A 19,895-nucleotide genomic window follows, 5' to 3' on the forward strand; every position below is an offset into this window, starting at 1 on the left:
CAGGATGACTCCATCTCCTGGTATATCTTATTACATTTTCTGTCTGTGGTGTAAATTCTATGACAACAATAATACACTGTGTAGGTTTGAAGCAAGTATTTCTATACCCCTTAGCAAGTAACTCAACCTTAAGCTTCAGTCCACTCTGCTTATTTCTATGAACACCTCTGTAGCCGATTTATCCGTAGCATCCTATAGCTAATTTCTCCAGGAGTGCTCAATATAATAAGGCTGTTGCCTTCTTTTAATTTCATAATGTTCGTAGCAAATGGAGAAATGTGAAAGTGGGCAGTTGTGATTCCTTTCCTTTCTCATTCATTTAAGCTCATTAAGAGGTGAAAAAGAAGTGTGTGACACACAAAAAAGGAAGTGAGCATCTAGGCAGCACTTTGCAGCTGTGAGACCCCTTTTTTAATTTTTTTTAAATAACCCTGGAAGTTGGATGAGGAGTGGTATGGGAGTGGGGAGCATGGGAGCGGAAGTAAAAAAAGAGTGTATGGGGAGGTGGAACAAAAAGGGGGGAGACAGCAAGGAAACACATTTACTCCAATGAAGTGTTGAATACAAAATAAGAAAAGAGTCTACTTAAGTATGCAGTGGAAGGATACAACTCATCCAGTCAGAACACTGTGTGACCAAAATGTTGCAGGGCAGTACAAAAGCAAGATTAGGGCAGAAAGCAAGGAAATCAAGAGCACACAACTGAGATAGACAACAAAGCCATGCAGTCACGAGCAAGGAAATGACCCAAAGCCCATTGTAAACATATGTTATGCATTAGAAACAATAGGTTTGCCTATACACAACTAAAACTGTCTGCCGAGAACTAACACTGCTTTTCCCCAGGGGTAGAACATGAGATTCGTGGTCATGTACATAGAAGTTAGAAGTGAGTAGATTTTTCTCTGCATTGGTCTACAGATATGCAGCTCACCTGGCAGCAGAAGATAACAAATACTCTTTCTTGAAGCAGTTAGACTTCTTTTCGACTTTAAAAAATGCATCTCATATCTCTTTTGGAGTGCATGGTCTCTATACTTTTCCATTACCTTTTTCTAGCAGTTATCTGTTCACCACTATTGATAATATTACAGAACAAAGTTTTTATGCTGGACTTTAGGAGGGCGGTTGCACATTAAAATCTACACTCCAAATTGCTTCGCGCTACAGAGTGGTGTCCATAGATAATTACGTTTTAAAGAGGAAGGGCATATGTACAAGGGGATTGCGCCATCAGAGTGTCAATTTTTTTCAACGTTACGGTGGCTCAATGCCTTGCACCATATTTACAAAGCTGTGTTAATCCCTTTGGAATGGCTTAACGCCGCTTTGTAAACATGCTACCCTTTCACACATGCATCAGCCTGAAAGGGGTGTGCAGTGGGTGCTGCTGCGGGTGTTCCACACAAAACACCCAGGGCCTCATTTATGACTTTTTGCCGTAGGGAAGCGCAGCAGGCCTTCCTGCTGCGCTTCCCTACGGCAAAAGCAAAGGGCAGGAATGCGCCGTATCTATAAGATATGGAGCATTCCTGTCCTTTTCCCCTGCGCCGGCCCACAATGGGCTGCCTGCGCAGGCACCCTTGCACAATGGTGCAAGGGTGCCTGCGTTGCGGGGAAGATTATTTTTGTACAGGAAGGGAAACCTTTCTGTACAAAAATAATCACAAGAGGCTTTTCTTCTTTCTATGTGTGCTGTAGAATGCAGCACACATAGAAAAAGGAAATACGAGGAGAAATAAAGACATTTCTCCCTGTTGCGCCTCCCTTAGGCCACCCCTGGGGAGGCGTAAGCTTTTGGCACTGCTTCAGAGTTACGATTTCTCGTAAATCTGGGGCAGTGTCAAAAGGCCATGGATGTTGCTGGGAACGCCCCCAGCAACACCCATTGCACGCCCCTTTAACGCAGAACACTGCGTTAAAGGGACTGATATTTATCAGGCAGCAGTACGCCACAAAAACTGGCGTACTGCTGCCTGATAAATACCACGCAGGCTTCTGCGCCACGGAACTTCATGAAAAGTGAAGTTCCGATGGCGCAAGGGGCCTCATAAATGAGGCCCCCAGTTCTTGTTGTGCTCTCCCAGATTTACAAGGATCTGCAAATCTTAGGCAGTGCCAAAAACTAACGCCATGCAAAAGCAGGTGTTAGATTGCCGCAACGAGGATAAATACTTTTATTTCTCCTTGCTTTTGCTTTTTGCATTTTGCAGCACACATAGAAAGAACAAAGGCCATCAATGACTGCCTTACCTTTCCTGCAAAAAAAAAAATCATTAAATAATGACGATTTGCTACTTCTATGTGTGCTGAAGAAGACTGCTCACATAGAAGTAGCAAATCGCCATTATTGATTGTGACACTTTCCTGCACATAAACAATGATCCCTGTAACGCAGGCACCCTTGCCCTATGGCGCAAGGGTGTCTGTGTTGGAGCTGGACAGCTATTTTTAGTGCAAGTGAAAACACAGGGGTGCGCCATTAGCATCCCTGTGTTTTTGAAACGAGGCAGCACTGCCCTGCTACACCATTTCCTTGTATATCTGCCCCTTAATTGTGTAAAAAACTATGCAAGTCGAGCGGTGATATTGTCATTGCATAAGTCAAGGGAACCATGCAGAGAGGCTATCGGGATATAGTCAGGCAAACGTGAGTGCGGTCATTAGTGAAAGATGGTTTAAACCATATTTTTGGGTCAGGTTCACAGTGAAGTCAAGGCGCCTCACAAAGCTGCTGGAAAAGTAAAAGGAACTGGTTAGCGAGCGAGCTAAGACCTCATAGTTTCAGTAAAGCAATCTTGATGTTTTTTTTTAAAACGGAAATTGGCCGAGGGCAAGGGTACACTGCCAACTGACTTGCTCCTGCAATGCCTTCTGTCACCCAGACAAATGTGTCGTTGGCTTTCCAAAATGACCCTTTAAGGTCGGTCTGTCTTATTTTATTTGTGTGTCTTGGTCTTTGAAGCTTTCTCGTAGATTTACCTCTGTTTGCTTTTTTTTATAGCCGAGTGCTTTTATTAAATCTGAGAACAGAGTGCGATGTTTGTGTACAATTTGAAATGACGTATTTTCCATATTAATATCCACATAATTGTATCCCCCTGTTTTGGTCAAAACAGTTGTGCATTTTTTCCATCTACAATGGCCTTTGCTCCTGCAACAATAAGTTGCTGTTGCTATTATAAATACTGCTTTTGTTCTGCTTTGTATGTTCTCATGATGTTCTAGGTCATAAAAGGTAAAATCAATGGGAATACAGTGGCAGTCTTGTGGTTAATCTGCGAGTCATGAATGGTCAACGCAAGCATACTCTCTCTGCTTTAATAACAACCTGAATAACTAAGGGGCATATGTAGGAAGGCGTTTGCGATGCGAATTCCGGCGTTTGTGAATCGCAAACGGTCATTTGGTATGTAGGTGCCACATAGCAAAATAAGGAATCGCAAACATTGCGATTCCATATTTTGCTCAAGAATTTTGCGATTCCTTAACCACTTCCGCGCGGATGACAAAGCCAGCTCGTCATGGGCGTTACCTGCGCTACACGCATGACGAGCTTGCTTTGTCACGTAACCCGCGATTTTTGAAAATCCAGCGCACAGCGGGAAAACGCGGTAGCGTGGAAGCGGATATATGCTATGTAGGGGTGGCTTTTAAAATGCAATTTTGGCTTAAGGAATCGCAAAATACCACCTACTCCAACTAGATGGTATTTTGCGATTTCCTGTCCAAATGCATTTTTTTTTTAATTCAAAGTGCCATGTGGCGCACAGACATGCCCTTAGGGCATGTCTGTGCGCCACATGGACTTACAGGCACATTCTAGGGGTGTAACAGGTGTCCTTTGGACACCCTGGCACCCTTGGAATAGCGATTCTCAAATTGCGATTTTCTCATAGGAAATTGCGATTTGAGAATGTATCCCCATTCAATCCTTTGGACCTCTTGGCCCATAGGAATGAATGGGACACTCATTCCTTAATTTCGATTCGCAATTTGCTAATCGCAATTAAGGAATTTTAGCAATTCGCAAAAATATTGCTTTTTTTTACCTACATTCCATTTTGCAATTCTCAAATAGCGATTCCTTAAAGATCGCTATTTGAGAATCGCAAAATGGAAATTACCTACATATGCCCCTAAATGCCCTTGATATTCAGCTAGAACTGAAATGTGATGAGCTGCATTCGAACTGCAAATATTACACTAGTTCTTTACTGGGAGAGGGGTTTGAGGCAGAAGGAGGCAAAGAAGCAGCATGCAGCGCAGGGAGCAATTTAATTTTTGTGCGGGTTGGCCTAGTAAAGTACAGTAGTGCTTGAGCAGTATCAAACATTCGAGCTGCTGTTTGTGCAACATCTTAGCAGGGCTATTATATAACTTTTGGCCACTGAAAATGGAAATGGTAGTCAGTGCCATTTGCATTGCAGTATTACAGAGCGCACACTTTGTTATTAGTGAAGGGGTGGAAGGCATGCCATATACCAGGACATGTGTAGGCACTGGAGCATATCTGGAAATCCTGCTTGGCCATGTGCCCCATGAAGCATGCACCAGGCACTGCCCCACCACCTAAGAGAGGCAGGTCGTTTTATTTGTTAATTTAAATTATTTACATTATTTATTTGTTGTGTTTATTTATTTGTGGATTTGTATAGCACGAACCAGACTTAAGGGGCGGGCGTTTCACAAAGATCTAAACTCTGCATTTAACATGTGCAGGAATTACTCTGCAGTTAACAGGATATCAAGAAAATACTTTTGACAAGTCACAACAAGTACAAAGTGTCGTAGGCTAGTTATAGGCAGAAATGGTGGTCTTGAGAAAGGCCTCAAGTGAGGTGTGCCACTTGTATAAAAGACGAGTCTTCAGAAATTCGAGTCTCAGTGGGAACATTGTGGTATCACTAGTAGATGAAAGATCACGATAGAAGGTGTTGTAATAAAAACCGCTTAATTTTACTGGCAAATTCATTGGACAGGATTGTTCTGATGAATGGTGGGATGTAAATTCTACAGTCTGAGTGCCCACTCAGTGAAGGATTTGTTTATTGCAGACAGGGTATTCATGCATAAGATCATCTGCATTACAAAGTTACATTTGCCTCTTACTACTTAAGATGCCCAATTTTTGATAGGTACTTTGATTGAAATAGAGTGAAAAGATTGATGAATAAAGCAAGACAGCTTCAGGGTACTTCTGCTTCAATCAGTAGGTATGTAATGCATGTATGTATATATATATATATATATATATATATATATATGACTTTGGGGAGAATATAGATTATTCATTTAGCTCTAAAATTCCAGGTAGTAATTATCCACACAATTCCAGTAATTTCTTGGCTTCTTTTAGGCTGGTTTCTTATTCATTGAAAAGTTTCTTATTTACAAAATCTTCATAAACATGGTACATAAAATTATGGCCTACAGCCAACACGTGTTTCATGGTCACCCACTTCCTCAGGGCTGCAAACCAATATCAAAAATTCTAATTAACAAAACTAGGATTGTAAAAATATTTTGTATCCAGCATAAAATTCTATTTATTACTAAAACATTCATAAAACATTTTTTTAGAGATCCAAACTCCCAAGAAAAGTTGTTGTTCCTGAATAGAAGATTTTGGTATGTTTGTGTTTTTTCAAACTTCCCTTCATTGCCTCACTCCTCACTTGCTATATCATACTTCAACATATGATATAATTCAAACCTGGATAAGTGACAACAACATGCCCTAGGATGGTAAGGACCAAGCAGGGTTTAGACTGAAAGTAAGCACTATCGATCAAGTGAAATGAAATGAAATGAATGAAATGAAATATTATTTATAATGCGCTACTATGCCCAATGGGTGTCAAGGCGCCTAAACCAAATAAAAAGCTGATAGCAGACAGAAACAGAGCCTACTGGTATGCCTTAATAAAGAGCCAAGTTTTCAATGACTTCCTAAAGAGGTCGAGGGAAGGAAGCAGTTTGATTTCAAGGGGGAGTGAATTCCACATCAGAGGTGCCAGTATGGAGAAAGCTTTGCTCCCCCATCTAGCCTTCTTGGCTCTGGGAATTACCAGTTGATTAGCTCGCTGGATCGTAAACATCTGCTCGGAACATATCTGGTGAGTAATGAACCAAGGGCATCAGCCGAGCCTGCAGTTAGGGCCTTATATGTAAGGCAAAGGAGTTTAAAAGTGATCCTTGAAGGAATGGGGAGCCAATGGAGGTTCTTCCTCGCTAGAGTCATAGATGCCAACCAAGGCAAAGCGAGAGCAAAAAAAGTATTTCGCTTCCTTGTTACTGGCCTGGAAGACTGTAACTATTGACCAGGGAAGCTTATATGTAGCTTTCATTGATTCGAGGTCTGCATTCGACCTTATCCCTAGACGTAAACTCTTGTGTGTCCTGAAGGAGTTGGGCCTTCCCTCCGAGATACTAGCATTGGTTGTTAGCCTCCACAAGAACAACTATGCAGGGGTCCGCTGGGGTAGCCAGGGTCAACTGACCGACCCAATCAGTGTGGATAGGGGGTCCTCCAGGGATGCGTACTGGCTCATATTCTTTTTTCACTCTTCATAAACGATGTTGTTCAGCATCTTGCCGACAGTCCAGCCGATGTGCCGACCGTGGGCGGAACAAGATGGCAACTTTACTCTTTGCTGACGAAAGCCTGATAGTTCCCAAGACCCCCAGTGGCCTGCAACAACTTTTTAAACTCTTTGAGTCCTTCTGCGCAATGAGAGACCTCCAGGTCAATACCTTGAAGACAAAACTTTTAATGCTGAACCCACATAGATCTTTAAAGGGAAAGCTGCTCCTGGATGGGACCCCTCTCGAGAGAGAGTGAGCAACTTTGATTATTTTTCTGTCACTCTCTCTGAAGATTTGTGTTGGAAATATCATGTTAGGAGGCGGGACCTCCAGCTCAGGAGAATCACAGGGGCCCTGATCGAAGAGCATAACACCTCATCGAGTAAGCCAATAGCTGCCCCTCTTTGCATTTATGATCACAAGGCTTTGGGTGCAGCTGTATACGGGACAGAACTCTGGGGGTCTGACAAACTGTATGCATTACTTGAGACCAAAAATAAATTCCTTAGATCACTATGTTCACTTCCCCAGAGTACTCCCCTACATCTGATGAGATTAGACATGGGAAGAACCTCGATTACAGAGAAAGCTCAGTTACGTCCTATACTCTTTTGGCTATGCCTAAAAACTACCCCTGAGTTACATCCATATGCTGCTTCCCTGGATGAAGTATATGCACTTGACGGCTTCAGGAATATTGGATGGTTGAATAAGGAGAAGTCCATGATCACTACTATCGGTTTGAAAGGCGCTTGGGACACTAAAAACACAGCATTACTAATCAAGTAAAGCCCTGATCAAGAAGCAATATTATTACTGGGTGGCACTGTCTACTATTACTTGTCCAACTTGGGGCCGTCTGACACTTGACTTTATGGAGTTTAAATTGGTAGGTGTCTTTGAACAATACTTGGAGACTATCACGACCCGCGGAGTAGGAAGCTTTACATGCAATTTAGATTCGGCTCCCTTCCTATAAAAGACCTTCGCAGCCTCCTCGCACCAGCCTCTTTCTGTATCGCAGCTTTGTTCAGGCATTGCCCTCGCCGCCGAGTCAATCAGCCATATTTTCTTTGTGTGCCCCAGATACCATTTAGCAAGAACTATGTTGTTGGCTCCAGTATGTGGCAGCTTGGTACCCGTTGCTATAGTGAAGTTTTGCGCATTTTAAAATCTGACTCATATCTTTTAATATCTTGTGCAGTGGCCAAATTTCTTGGTAGAATGTGGATCATTAGGACGTCCATAATGAAATTGCAGTTGATGTGATTCCTTTGAATGAATTCTTTTTAAAATGCTTTTCAGGTGCACTAGTATTTTTAGCTCGGTTTGAGTGCCATTTTTACCATTATGCCCGCATGGTGGGTCATGATGTTTCGCTCTTACAGCCTAGACTTATGCAGACATAGTTCTTAATTGCCCTGAAAATCCTTTTAACAGTTTTTATTATTGTTTTAGCAATCCTGCCTAAGTCGACCACTGATTGATGAGCTTGATCTACTGATTTTTGTACGTACACATCTACTTCTTTTGTATTGCTGGTATTAAACACCTTAGTTTGCACTGTTGTGGATCAACAATTTAGACGGATTGTGATAGCCTTTAGCTACTAGTTTTAGTATGCTTTGTTCCATTTTTTTTCTTGCTCTGTACTGTATGCACTTGCACTTTTTGATCTTCTTACCAATGTTTGCAGTTTATTCATTGTTCCTGATTTCGACCTCATGCAGTTAATAACCTCCTTATGGGCATCTATAAGTTGTTGGTTGTTTTATGCTGCCCAGGAATATTATTTAACCTGGTTTTGTTAACCTGCAGTCAATGAATTTTGAATGCTTGCTTTCATTCGTCATTTACTGTATGCGTTGCACTTTTATGGTCGTAATGACAAAAACAAAGTTATTGATTACTGATATAGGTCCTGATTTACATCTCGGCAGACGGGTTACTCCATCACAAATATAGATCCCATTATGTCGTAGGGAATTTATAATTAGGCGGACAGGATATCCGTCACTGTTGCGACAGGGTAACCCGTCCGCCAAGATCTAAATCAGGCTCCTCGTTTATTATCACACTGAGTAATTCAAGAACAGATTGGTTTCACATCACATTTTGCATCCATAACATATCTATTCTAAACCAGATCATTCTCACATTTCTCTGGGAATTACAAATAGGTTTCGACACATATTGTGGCAATATCACACCACTGCAACAGTTTTTATAAATTTTAATAACAATTGTTCAGCCTGAAATCAAGTCATTGTCTTAGAACTGTAGAGTTGGTACAAACACATGTGTATTTCTATGTTTTCAATTCTTCTTCCACACTTTAGCATTGAATTTGTTATAAAACTCTAAATAAAAAATCATTACTTCTGTAACTGGAACCTATCAAATACACCTTTTCCGTACTAAGCGCTTCATTGTTTCACCAATGTGCGAAGTTCCGGCACAGTATATTTGTTACTCATGCTGGTAGAGTTGCGGTGTTATTTTTGTATCTCACTTTTATTTTTCACAGAATCTCATGCTATGCCGAGCGCCAGGAGACTCAACCCCGAAAGCTAATGGCTGCTTTCTTCAAAGTTTGCTTGTGTGACAAGGCCACACTCTCATTCAAAGTTGCATATTCCTTCTTCAACATTTTATGAATAAAATTAATATTAGATAACTAAATTACCAAATCTTCAAAATGTACTTTGCAAATATCTGTATTTTCAAACCGATGAGGCGGCTTGAACCAGATATCAAATACGTCAAGGCTGCATTGATTCTGACTCTTAGCTATCTCTGACTCTTCTGTGTGCAAGGTAACTCATATGGCATCGTTCTCTCATCCTTGAACACAAATATATTTCTATAGGCTATCCAGACCTTCGGAAATGCCTGAACCTGATATGTAATTTGTCCAGGCTCCAACAATTCAAGCTCTGAGCTACACCTGTTTGTTCTTATAAACAAGAACAATTTAAATATGTTGGCCAAGTACCTAATGCAAATTGAGTTCCAGCACGCAAAGGTAAGAGTTGTGGCTACTAATCCTGCCCATTATTGTTTAATTAAACTTATACTGTTCCTGATTGCCAATCCGAATCTGCTTCAATAATAGCATTCCCAATTCACCACATTGAATGGGCAGCAGAGGGGCCCGCTCCAGGTATGCTTCCTCCGATACAATCCCATAAAGAGGTTTTAATCAGAGGTATCAAACCATGAACCTATTGTAGTCCTGTGTCTTTGTCTGATTCTGATACAAAATTCATTATTCTCAAGCACAAAACTGGTGAAGACCAGCAATATTTTAAAATGCTTAAGATAACTTGCCGTGCTATAGAGGTAAACCTTCAATGCTTCATGTCCCTTCTTATGGTCAGTACTCATATATAGACTTGTGACAACCAGATATTTTTTCCCCTAATGGAATGTCATTTCATTTTCTCAATGTGGTTTTTGAATCTCTTTTGTATAAAACTAATCTCCCAATCATTGGTGCTAAATACATATCAACAAATTCTGACACATGGTATGTATCTGATATAATAGGCCTGCCAGGTGGTAGTCTCACATTCTTATGCATTTTTGGTAAATAGTAAATTAGCGATGTAACTAGTGTATTTACAGACGGATATATTAACTGTCATCCAAATATCTTGTTTATAGTACTGTTCATTTCGACCTTTCATTCAGCACATTATGGGATGCTTAGAGTTGATCCTGTTCTGCAAATTAACAATTTGTTCAATCATTAGGTTGTCTGTTTGCATCATAATCATAGTAACAAAAATCCATTACGACACCAGAACCACCCCCTTGCCTGTCTATTTATTCACAATTGATGTATCAGACCTAAGACTCTTAATTTCATCAAATTCACATTTATTTGGATTGTACATCCAGTTTGTACTGGATTTACAATAGTCATCAAAATCCTTTGTAACCAAATTAAAAAACATGTCAATAATATCAGGACTTAGAGTGGGGGTAAATGTGAATTTCTTTCTAAGACCCCTTTTTTTCACTGTCTTTTCCAATATTCCTAAATCATCTTCCAAATCCCCAATATCTATGTTGTTTCACCATTCCGATTCATTAATATGGATGTATCGAGATGTCACCTTTTGGTAGGAGTGGAGGTTTTATTTTTTATTTTAACTTCAATGTAAATCATAATACATCTAGAGTAATCTCCAAACTATCCGGATTTCCACTAGGTGAAAAAATAAGTACTCTATTTAGTAGACTGATTTCTATTTGTGATAGGGCTCTGCTTAAAAGATTAGTGATCATTGATCCACTTATCTACTGCTCTCCTTTTTGATCTGGGTCCTTATTCTGAAACCATCCTGTTTTTTGCTTACCTTGGTGGTCCTTTTGACTGCCTCTCTACTTGACCTCTGTTTTTGTCTTTGTTGTTTTCTTTGACAAAGGAGTCCTCACTTCTAAGATCCTTATTGTCTAATTAAATATCCACTAATGCTATGTAAAAAAGGGAGTGATCTTCCAAAGACACTCAATAAAGAAGACTGGCAAACCAGAAGAGCTGCAAAGATTAAGAAACCACATGCCAAATACCTATTTTAAAATCCAAAAGCAATACCTATGGCTATGTTTTATTTCTCCTCTGGAGAATGTGGCAGGTTGTAGTTAGACATATTTTCTCTCAAGCCCACAAAGACCAGCATTGAAACGAGTTTTTTGATGGAAGCTCCCCTCTAGTGGTGCTAATACCTATTCTCTGACGGAGTTTTTTCTAATTAGATCCTTGAACTAGTACATGGATCTTAACAATTCTCTATGGTACCTTATGTTTAAGATCACAAACTAATATGATACTTCACAGTTGCCACTGTGTATAACCAAAGACACATCACTGTTGGTGACCCTGTTATGAACCAAAATGATAGCATGCATGCTTGTAGAGCCTACATTGAGAGTATTCTCAAATATACCAACAGTTTTGAATGCCCAACTTTAAGAGCAGCTTTTCGTCAAGGAAATATGTTCCCACTTTAAAGCAGCTGCGGTCAGTGCAGGTAAGAGCGGTGGGGCCAGGTGGGGGATTTCAACAGATGATGATGAGGGAAAATTAATTATTGATTTAATTTGCCCTCATCGCCGTCCATCAAACCCCCCCCCACCCAGCCCCACCACTCTTACCTGCATGGGCCGCGGCTGCTTTAAAGATAGAGAACTGGATGGTTTCAACCAATATTTGTAGCCATAACAAGTTCTGCATTAACTAGTAAACAGCTTGACCCCCCCTGTCTTATACATTCTGATCTCTATCTCAACAGCATTGATCTTACTGTCAAATCTTTCCTCAGCATAGATGATTTTGCCTCATCAGCAGAAGTGCTGTACAATATAAACTGCTGATACTCTCTGCCAGTTTATTCACAAAGAGAGTGAAAGTTTCACCAAGCATCATACAGGCTCATCCAAAAGCCTTACTGTCAAACGACAGACACGTACACTTTCAAGAGAGCAGCTCTGAAGATAATCATCATTTCTTCTAGGGCACAGGTAAGTCACCAACAAAATGTATTTTTAGGGTAACTTTCAGAGCTTATCATCACAGGTTTGTAGATAATATGGCTTTCGCTGTTATTTATGAAGCAACTACCCCTTCATTTTCAAACACTACAACCTCACTTTTTCAGTGTTGTTCAATGAAGGGGTGGTGATCTCAATTAAGTTTCAGGCACCTAGATTGAAAGACTGAAGTTTTCTCTAAAAATATGTTAGTGTGTTTTCAATAACAGGAAACCATTAATGAGACAACCAACTCCGAGGACACCTTCACTGCCGCCGAACACCTCCACTTCCAGGTACAACCGAGCCCAAGACCACCCTCAGAGGCACTCTCATCTACAGACCCCCGGGACCACGCACACAATTCAGCGAAGCCATCGCAGACTTCATCAGCCCGCACGCCCTCGCCTCCTCAGATTACATCCTCCTAGGGGACCTCAACTTCCACCTGGAGAACAACAAGGACTGCAACACTGCCGCCCTGCTGGACAACCTCGCCAACCTCGGACTCAAGCAACTGGTCAACACCCCCACCCACTACGCCGGCCACACGCTTGACCCCGTATTCTCCTCCAGCAAGCACATCTCCTTCAGCCACTCCACCGGACTCCGTTGGACTGATCACAGCTGCGTCCACTTCAGCTTCAGGAGAACCACAAAACCACCACCACCCGCAGCAGATCCCCCGCAGAAACTGGAGCAAGATCACCGCCGACCAGCTAATCACCTCCCTCAGCCAGAACCCTCCCGCCAGCACAACGGACCCCAACGAAGCAGCCAGCAACCTCACACAGTGGCTCACCAACTGCGCAGATGACCTCGCACGACTGAAGAACCCTCCCAGCAGACCCGGCAGAAAGAAAGCCTCTTGGTTCACCGACGAACTCAAGAACTCCAAGAAGGACTGCCGCACCCTCGAGAAAGGCTGGCACCACGACCACTGAACCAACGCCCCCCACCACCACCCTCGGTGCCGGGATCCCAGTCAGCACCGAAGAAACCGCCCGCACGATGAACACCATCCACTCCGGATCACCAACCGACCCCTGCCCCCACCACGTCTTCAACAAGGCCGACTCCATCATCGCACCCCAACTCCAAGACATCATCAATGCCTCCTTCAACACCGCCACCTTCCCGAAGAGCTGGAAGCACGCCGAGCTCAGCGTCCTCCTGAAGAAACCAACAGCGGACCCCACCGACCTCAAGAACTTCCGTCCCATCTCGCTTCTCCCCTTTCCTGCCAAAGTCATCAAGAAGACCGTCAACAGACAGCTTGCAGCCTTCCCCGAGACGAACGGATCCCTCGACCCCTCACAGTCCAGTTTCCGAGCCAACCACAGCACCGAAACCGCCCTCATCGCAGCCACTGACGACATCAGATCCCTGCTAGACAACGAGGACACAGCGGCCCTCATCCTCCCGGATCTCTCGGCAGCATTCGACACTGTCTGCCACCGCACCCTAGTGCAGCACCTCAGCAACATCGGAATCCAAGAGAAGGCACTGAAGTGGATCATCTCGTTCCTCGCTGGAAGAACCCAGAGAGTCCGCCTCCCCCCGTTCAGATCCGAGGCCACAAAGTCATCTGCGGCGTACCACAAGGATCATCACTCAGCCCAATCCTCTTCACCGTCTACATGAGCCCTCTCGCAGCCATCGCACGCAAACACAACCTCAACATCATCTTCTACGCCGATGACACCCAGCTGATCCTCTCCCTCACAAAAGACCCCGCCACCGCCAGAACCAGCCTACACGAAGGGATGAAAGACGTCGCCGAGTGGATGAAGAACAGCCGCCTGAAACTGAACTCAGACAAGACGGAAGTCCTCATCCTATGATCATCGCCCTCCACCTGGGACGACTCCTGTTGGCCCCCTGCCCTGGGCACCACTCCCAAGCCAACGGACCACGCACACAACCTAGGCTTCATCCTAGACTCCACCCTCTCGATGAACAGACAAGTCAACACTGTCTCGTCATCATGCTTCAACACCCTGCGCATGCTCCGTAAGATCTTCCGATGGATCCCCCCCGGAACCAGGAAGACGGTCACCCAGGCACTCGTCACCAGCCGACTGGACTACCAAAACACCCTCTACGCCGGAACCACAGCCAAACTTCAGAAAATACTCCAGCGCATCCAGAACGCCTCCGCACGACTCGTCCTGGACATCCCCGACACTGCCACATTTCCAGCCACCTGAGAGACACGCACTGGCTCCCCATCAGCAAGAGGATCACGTTCAGGCTCCTCACCCACACACACAAGGCTCTCCATGACCTGGGCCCCAAGTACCTCAACAACCACCTGACTTTCTACACGCCCACCCGCCAGCTACGATCGACCAGCCTCGCCCTCGCCGCCATACCACGCATCCGCAGAGCCACCGCCGGAGGAAGATCCTTCTCCTACCTGGTAGCCAAGACATGGAACTCCCTCCCCATCCACCTCCAACTGACCCAGAACAACCTCTCCTTCAGGAAGCAACTCAAGACCTGGCTTTTCGAGCAGTAAAGGACCCCCCCCTCAGCGCCTTGAGACCCACCGGGTGAGTAGCGCGCTATACAAATTATGTGATTGATTGATTGAGACGATGGCATAGCCAGAGAGAAGCATGGGAAAGAGTAAATATTGTTCATATTTAAATTGATTCCTGATATGGAAGACAGAAATCACTGTTATGGAAGACAGAAATCCCAGTTCCAGGCAGGTCGCTCCCCATGCCACACAGCACCACCTGTGTGCTTGTGTCCCTGCTCCGTGAGCTCGCTGCTTCTGCCGTGAGTTCGAGGCCCCCGTAGGTATCTGTGTGCTCCTTTTGCCCCTTTTCCTGGCTGCTCTCTGTTTTGACTCCGTACTCTGTTTTCTATTGTACCCTGTAATATTCAGCTTGTATTCTGTTTTTCTTATTCCTTGTATTTATTTGCGTTGTTGTGCCCTTAGTTTCGCCACCCATTCTGCTCTCTCACTTCCCACCCCCGCTCGCCCATTCATCTTGCTCCCGCCACCTAGCTGCTCCTCCCTCCCACCTCCCCTTCTTCTGGCAGCCGCTGTGCGTTTAGGAGAGTGACCCTTGACCCTGTTCCAGGCAGGTCGCTCCCCACGCCGCACAACACCCCCTGTGTTCGCGTGTCCCTGCTCCCTGAGCTCGCTGCTGCTGCCGTGAGGTTGAGGCCCACTTAGGTATCCGTGTGCTCCTTCTGCCCCTTTTCCTGTCTGCCCTCTGTTTTGACTCCGCACTCTGTTTTCTATTGTACCCTCCCACCTCCCTTTCTTATGGCGGCCGCTGTGTGGCCACGCGCAGCGGGTGCGCCACTGGATCACCCACGGCACGCCTAAGGCAAGCCCGTCCGCGCCCATCTGCGCCTGGACTGCGCCCAGTACCAGAACCCCTGGCCTCCGCGATCGCCACGACACCCAAGGCCGCTACGATGCCAGCAACTTCCATGCTCTCAACTGCGGGAGGCAGGGGGGGTTAACTGAACGTTTGTTTTCCTGAAACTTAACTGGCTGGTTGATTGAAATTGTCTTAGTAATCGGCCAAATTTGTACAAAAGTGCCACTGACAGAGTTAGCGAATTTAATTGTCCTACCACTTTACTAGTACTACCGTCAGTCTCTCCTCTCCTCCTACTCCATTATTCTTCCTCCCCCAAAATGCTTATCTTACCTGTGATTCGTGTTTGAAAATAGGGCTAGGCACAGGACTGGCTGCATGGCAAATAGCGATTAAGGTTGGCTATGGAATCCGGTACGGATGAAATGGCATCATTGTGGTGGTAGTAGTAGTGGTACACACTGGCAGTAGCAGCATATGAAAAAAAAGGAAATGAGACATTGAGTGGCCTGAGAGCATTAGAACAGTATAATAGTACATAGTACAGTACACAAGAACAGTGCCATAAATTGTAGCCTAAGCAATGCTAAAGTATTCAATCAAAAGGTAACTACTAGTTGCGTGGATTATGGCTGCTACAAGAACTAGTACTGAAGGACACAGCAGTGTAAGCTTTCGTCACGTGTAGGAGGATGTTGTTGTTGATGAATCCACTCAATGGCGGACATGAAATTCTGAATTGATTTGCAAATACTCATGGGTGTGTGTCAAGCAGAATAAGAATATATCCCCGGATTCCTTGACCTGCCTTGAAAATGATTTTCTGTTGCTTTTGACCTTATCCTCCCCAGCAAGCGTGTGGAATTATTGGTGTCATTTAGTCACACCTCAATGAAAACCACACAGCCCGGGGGAAGAGGGTTATGGTTTGAAAAATGGATGGGAATGGGGGTTTTTGGGAAAGTTGTTTGGAGAGAGAAAAAAAACCACAGCATGGACAAACAACAAATGAAGAAAAACAAAACTTTGAATACGAACATATCCATAAATCTTTTAAGGGACATAAAGGAAGTGCATGCATGAAGTTGTTTGCTAAATGGATGGTTAGGTTACCGAAAAGTAGTACTTATACTACAACTTACTAACTAGTACTAAACAATTAGACAGTACAAGGCTGCAGTAATTACACAATTTCACTTGCCTATCAGCCCTCAGAAAGAATAAACACTTAGTAGTACATTACATTAGTTTTAAAAATAGCAAAGAAACTTATCAAATAGCTGAAGGGATGAATTTGAAGCAGAGAGCAAACGCACTGTCGCACTCATAGAAGTTCACAACAATAACATTATTTAAAAGATAAGGACAAGTGAAGTGGATACTGTAACTGTATGTTGTAGTTGTCCTGGTCAAATTGGGAAGTTGCATGTATCCAGCCATTCCTCTGATTCGCGGTACTCCTCCATTCCATCGGGCGCTCCGTCGATCAATCTTGGTGACCACACTGTCCACTGCCTGCCTGGCGGATGCGGAATTGCGGATTGCTATGGTAAGCCTGAGTTAATGTTTTTCCCATCGCACAGGGTAAGTGACGGCCTGTAATTGTCGATGGAAAAACAGAAAGGGATATTAAAACACCCCGGAGAAAAAATATACGGTACGGTGTGTAGTGCAAAAATAACACTTTCACTTTCAAATTACATACATGCATTATTTCTAAAGTGCCTACTCTGAGTCTCTGTTTCCAGGATAATAATTAACACACAGGCCAGGTCCATGCAGACGGTCAAGGCAGGCACCACCAAGTGAACCAACCTCCATGTAGCATACCTCTTTGACACAGACAGACAAAGCAGATCTAATTTTATACAGCAAGGCGCATAGCCGCAATTTTACATGAACCGCTGTCTGGACTCTGGCATAACACTACACTGGAGCGACCACTCCATACCACGACTAGACAGACATGTAGTTCTGCCGTGGTTGTTGTTGACTTTTCTACCTGTTTGCCAATCACAAAATGGCCATAGTTCTTCCGTAAATCGATGATGATGATCCATCCATCCCAGTGAGTGACTGTGAAGATATTATGTAACTTTAGTCATCATGACTCATCATCATCATGGTGTTGGCAAACTCAATGTTATTCATGCAGTCACAGTCTACTCTTCACACAGTGAGTCCAAGGACATTTTGCATATTACGAAATGCAACGTAGTGGCCCCTGTAGTAGAAGTTCAATTTGCATTAAACAAGGTTAACAGAGTAGACTTGAGTTACATTTAGTGTGTAAAAGATTAAATAATAACAGAACACATAGGATTAATTTCATGCACAACAAACAAACAGCAATTGCTTTCATCAGAGCCAGACAGCCAGTGTTGTCCACTGCATGCCATCTCATCATTCATTACCTGTTCCACTTTTTGTCAGCATCTTATTCTTAAGTGAAGGGCAACAGGGCAGCCTCTCGTGTCAATTTCAGAAGTAACAGTCAGCATAGTCAGTCATTTCAGTCCCACTTCTTTTGAGGGGACTCGTCTACGAAGCGACAGTTTCTTGATTCTGCGTAATCCGGCCATCTGCCTTAAGGGAAATGGATAGGGGGAGTCTGGAGGAGGAGGATAGAGGAGCATGACTGAGTTGTGAACTTGTGAACTTCAGGAATGCAGACAGCGGCACCTTCAATATGGAAATAAGACAAAGACAGTGCTGCTGATGGATTTGTTGTGATTAGAGTTTTGTTGTGCTAAAAGTTGCAAAACAAAGAAAGACACACAGAAATAAAAGTGAATAAGGACGAAAAAAAAAAAGTAAGTATTTCAAGCCTAGGTGTCAGGGAAGTAGAGCTCGTCCTCAAACTCTGTGAATTGAAATGGGAGTAGGTCAGCTAACAGAGAAGAACTTCCGTCACCTAAGTCGGTGTCCTCTTCTTCCTGCATGGATTAACGTATTTTGTAATCTGGTGGTATGAAGTGCTGATTCATCTTGATCATTGATAACCTCTCCACATTTTTGGGCGAGAGGCGGGTCCTTTTTGAAGTTACAATGGCACCAGCAGCACTGAAAACATGTTCAGAAGACACACTTGCGAGTGGGCAAGACAAATAATTTATAGCCAGCTTGGTGATCAGTGGCCATTGAGGCCTTTTTCCCTACCAATACACCAATGGGTTCTGATCAAAGAAGACCTCTATTGGGTCATCCAGATAGGTCTGCACCATCCACTCAAGGTCCTCCAGGGGTGCTCCACTTTGGGTACCATCAACACTGGAACGAGCAAACCCTTGATGAGTTATCCAATCCGCTTCCGACAATATTATGGCTGGGCCTGGTGCAGGTGATGATGATACGGTTCCTGGTGTCAGTAACGGCTCTGAGGGAAAGTGACTGCCTTCGGCCACAGAAGTGGACCTTGATGCCGGATGGCCTGCTGCTTCAGTAGTACTTCTGGTGGTTCCTTCAATTTCCTGCCGCTCTTTTTCAAACCGAGTGGCTGACAGAGCTAGCCAATGTTTGTACTTGGAAACATCTGCTTCAGAAAAAGGAATGAATGTATTGCTGGCCAGTGCCTTTTTGTACCATGGATCCAGAATAGTGGCACAAATGTAATGTTGTTCTGAATGTGTTGCTTTAAGCCTTGCATTGTCAACTAGGCAGCTTAATAAGCTCTCCACCAACCGATATGCATCTTGTTTTTCAGCTTCAACTCGGAACGTTGAAGACACCGCCTTCAGTTGGTGCTCTAGCATGCGCAACAATGGGATAGCTTTGCCCAAAGTACAGTCCTCCCTGCTGACTTCACGGGTGAAGACCTCAAAAGGACAAAGCATGTCTGTCAGGCTTCTAACTAGGTCCCATTCCTCCACCTCTAGCCTCATGTCTTTCATAGATATATGTCTTTTCACTGCACCATCAGGATTCAAGCAAGCCGGGCCGAAGACGGCTGTAATGCCAGAAACCGGTCCCCGGAAGCTTGTTTCCTTCCCAGTAAAAGAATTGGCTTGGTAGTTTGGTCTGCCCTGTTCCCATGATGCACTGGGCCAGGGACAGACTAATTTGCATGTAGCCAGGTTCTGAGCTGGGATGGTGCAGTGAGCTAAAAAACGGTGATGGATCAAGCCCTGATCTCTTGACTGGGTACGAGTGTTCTGCTTAATTCATATACTCTGTTCATCACCACCCCCTTTTCTGAACCTCCTGGATGAGTCCTGTGACTGGCACTCTACGGTCACGTTGAATGATCCTCAACTGCTTCCGGGCCTTAAAAGAATGGCTGAAATGTGTGCAAATTCTTCGGCAGGTGGTCAGTAACTTGCTGACTGTGTTTCCTTTTTTTAAGAAATCTTGACCAATAATGTTAATGCTGTGCGCCAAACACGGCACTCTGAAATAGCCACCATCAGCCATGGCCTTAACTATATT

This window comes from Lissotriton vulgaris, chromosome 9 (assembly GCF_964263255.1).
Source record: "Lissotriton vulgaris chromosome 9, aLisVul1.2, whole genome shotgun sequence".
In the NCBI taxonomy this organism is placed as follows: domain Eukaryota; kingdom Metazoa; phylum Chordata; class Amphibia; order Caudata; family Salamandridae; genus Lissotriton; species Lissotriton vulgaris.